Genomic DNA, 4,322 nt, shown 5'->3' with positions numbered 1-4,322 from the left:
TATTTATTTCTTAAATATAGCGCATATATATATATCCATATATACTATAGTATATATGCTATGGACAGGGGCGGAACTAGGATTTGGTGCGTGAGGGAGATTAACAAAGTGTTATATGTATGAGTGAACAGTAACCAGCATTTAAGGTAGCAAAGTATGTCACTGACATTTAACATTAACTATATAAGGTTGTTATCTAGAGACTAATTAAATTATTAAAGCCACATATCTAAACCTCTCACTTGAGCTTCATCGGACTCAAGTGAATGATAAAAATTAAGATAGAAATAACCATATAAGATTTTTTGAAGCAAATGATAAAAATTAAGTAAACAAATAAAAACTTTTTTGTTGAATCTAAGATTGAATATTGTAAAGTCTCTATAATATAGATAGAAATAGCTATGTGAGATTTGTTGCATTCACTCCTAATTGTTATCTTGATGGTAGTATATATGTACTTACTAACAAAACTAATCCAAACAAGCTAATTAGTGGAAGACTTGAAAGAAAAAGTACAAATAAATAGGAAAAATCTGGTTGTAAATTTACCAACTAGCTTATAAAAAGAGACAAAGATATTTTCTTATCTCTTATGAGATGTAAAAAAAAAATATAAGAATGTGAGATTTTATTAATGACAAAAAATATGTATGTATAAAAAAATTATTAAAAAACTAAAAGAAACCTAGACAACTAAATACTAAATGAGATTTTTGAAAATATTTTTTTTTTGGGAGGGGGACAAATTATCTTTATATTAGGAAATCTTTGAAAAAAATTATATACTAAAGCATGTTTTTTATTTTATTTTTTATTTTTTTTAGGGCAATCATCAACGTAGGTCCGCCCTGGCTACGGAGAATTTTAAAATAAAAATTATACTCTTGATCATCTATCCATAACTATGTCATTGGATTTCATTCAAGATATTGGAGTATTGTCCAAAAGAATTGCAACATCATTAAAAAATAAATTTTAATTATTGTATTGTGCATTTTTAAATTTTAAGATGATTTATTAAATCAAGTTTGAGTAGTCTATACACCTAACCAAAGTATGACAAAAAGATAAATATAGGTTGTGTGAAGTGTAAAGAAATGCACAAAAAAATTATTTAAAAAAAAAAAAAAAAAAACGAATCCGCAAGTTGACATGCATGCAACTAATCTAATGTCCAAACCTTAGCAAAACCCTTGAATTTTTTAACAATATTTAATTTGTTGAAATCTAGCTTAGATTTAATACATTGTACTGATCTTTGTGGGGATTTTTAAGGTACATATATAAATCAAGATTAATTTATTTTCTAATCAATTTTTAAAGGGTTATTGGCGATAAGTATTACTTTTAAGGTACATTACTGTTTTAAGAATAATAATAACCTTACTACTTATCTACTATCTTTCTACTACTCTTTTAAATTTTTAAATTTTTTTTTAACTTAAAGGTTAAGAAAGTGACTATTAGTAAAATTATATATTTTTTAAAATTTTTTCTTAATTATTAAAGATATTAAAAAATACTTAAAAAAAATTTAAAAAAAACCAAACAAATAAAAACAAATATACTAAAAATAATAAAGCAGTGATAAAAAGGTTGTCAGTCTATAAATACCCCTGTTTTAATGGCTAATGCACTCTACTTACCATCCAATAGAAGTGTTTATTAGACATGACTCTTTACATATATTTCACTTCTCTATAATATATATATATATATATATATGAAAATCTTCTCATCGTGTAAATTCCACACTCCACACCCTTTGTGCTGCAAACTATTTTTTTTTTTTATGCCATTAAAATTGGAGTATTACATATATATATTATTTCGAAATGAACCTTAAAATAATTGATCATTTTGAGTCCACTATATACAAACAAAAAAAAAAAAGGTACGTTGTGTCACGCAAAATAAAGACAAAAGTCATTAAAATAAGAAAATCTAATTATATAATATTTATTAATTGTACGTTTTACTTTTTTTATTTTTTTTGAAAACGTACGATTTACTTAATTGTCACCAGAGCATACATACTCTACAATATTAATGGGTACGCAATCCGAATAAAAGTACATTCATTAGGTCGGAATTATGCTATGGATGGATCCACAATGCCACATCATCTTCTGATCTATTAATTAATTTGCAATTTTATATACTGAGAATTAATTACATCCCATTGGCAAGCTGACAATCATTCTTCCTTTTTCTTTCCCCTTTTTTTTGGGGAGGAGGGGGGTCAACCCTGTCGTCCTTTCGACGAAACACGTGCTATTACATGCGCTAAACTACTGAAAAAATAAATAACAAAATAATAATAAAAAAAAACAGAGAGAGACCTCTATCTTTCTCAACTACGGTTTTTTTTTTAAAAAAAAAAAATTTATATAAACAACCTCTGATTTGAAACTTTCTTTTAAAGATGAGTAACATTACGTATCAGTTAATATTTATTTTTATACTTCACGTCTATATTTTTTTATAAGATATAAGATGTAAATAATGACTGATGAAAAAAAAAATTCTTTAGAGAGACTTCTCCAATCTTCCTCAATTATTGGTCATGGTTTAGTTATTTCAAGAACTATTTAAATATAATTTCCATAAATTCAATTTCTTGACAAATAAAATTGATAAAAAAAAACTTTGTTCCTTTTTCTAATATATCATTATTTTTTTATCCATGTAATATTTAAGATTTCCTTTATAACCTCAATTGATAAGATCTCCTTTTATTATCTCCACAAGCGTCCCTTTCTTTGCTAAAAATAGAGAGATATGATCTAATTGTTGCATGTGTGGCAAAAGGGATATGTATTGTAACACACAAGTACATTAACATGATATTGTAGATTCCATGAGAGAGAGAGAGAGAGAGAGAGAGATTGCCCTCTCCCCTCACTTAGAAGGATAGGAATTGTATTTTTCTTTTTCTAAGCACGCATTATGCTGAAGCCAACACGTCAGCTATCTCTTAGGATGAATAATTATTAGATACTCTCGGACGGATAACGTGATATTCTCATCTTATCGTAATATGTCATATAATTAAAATTACTTATGTAAGCATAAATTTTAATCAACATAACATCATATGATAAGATGAGAGTACCATGCCATAATTAATAAGCGTAAAATATGTAATTGAAATAAGAGTTGCGAATTTGAATTCATGAACAATAGTACGTTACTATGATAACTTTATATTATTATCAGTATCTTGAAAACAAAAAAAGATGGAACGAGTACTGTTTAATTACTTGATTAGTTTTATAATACAACATGAAAAATCTTTACATTATGTTCCTTGTTTGGAAGTGATCCTTCTATTCATTCTATGTTCTTAGTTGTTAGAATTTGTTCATATTGAGCAAAGGCAATTCAAGAAACAAGATCGTGTTTGTTAAAAAAAAAAAAGCATTATATCCCGTCAAGTGATATAAATCCATTTTAAACCAATCATCATCAAGTGGCACCACAGTGTCTGAAAGAGAGGAGAGCTGGGGTTTGGTATGAGCAAGAGGAGTTTAGAAGCTCCCAAAAAGAGAAGAGAAGTAGGTCAAAAAGAGAAGAAGAAAAGTGTACTGCACCAGAGTTTCGACCCCATCTGTGTAGGGTAGGGCAGCCCGGGCAGGACCACCTCTCTCTCTCTCTCTCTCTCTCTCTACAGTCTACCCCACACACAGCCTCACTGTCTTTGACCTCTGCAGTAGAAAGCAAAAAAAAACCTTGGCCGAGTCCCAATGACCTATTGATATCACCCAAATGACATCATTACCCTCCCTTCCCAAAATCTCAGGAATCACACTTTCAGATACCAACAATTGGGTGCCTGACACGTTGATCATTATAGATTCCCCAGATTTTGTAACTAGACAGTGTGTGGGCACCGATTTCAATTTTTTTATATATATATTTCTTTTGAAAATGAGTTCGATACAAAGAAAATAGCATAGAAAACAATTTCTAGATAATAAAAAAGAAAGAGAAGGGAGAGGAGTAACTAAACTGAGCAAGCAAAGTGAAGAAGAAACAAGAAAGGCCAGCGCATCTTTTATGGTGCTTTCTCTCCTTTTCATGTCTTTACTACTCTTGCTGCCCATTGCCTTCCTTTCACTGCAAAAGCAATACAATTGACCCCATTTCCATTACTTAATAAGAGTTTCATTTTCCTTATATTTTATATAAACAGCAGACAAAAAAGCGTGACCCAAAGGGTTAGAATTCCCCCTCTATGGGGCCTCGCTGGCAGGTTGTGTTATAACACCACCACCCATATTTCCCTTTCCTTTTGAAAATATCTTCCACAAAAATAA

Source organism: Juglans regia, chromosome 13 (genome assembly GCF_001411555.2).
Source record: "Juglans regia cultivar Chandler chromosome 13, Walnut 2.0, whole genome shotgun sequence".
NCBI lineage: Eukaryota > Viridiplantae > Streptophyta > Magnoliopsida > Fagales > Juglandaceae > Juglans > Juglans regia.
Note: the sequence above shows the minus strand (reverse complement) of the source record.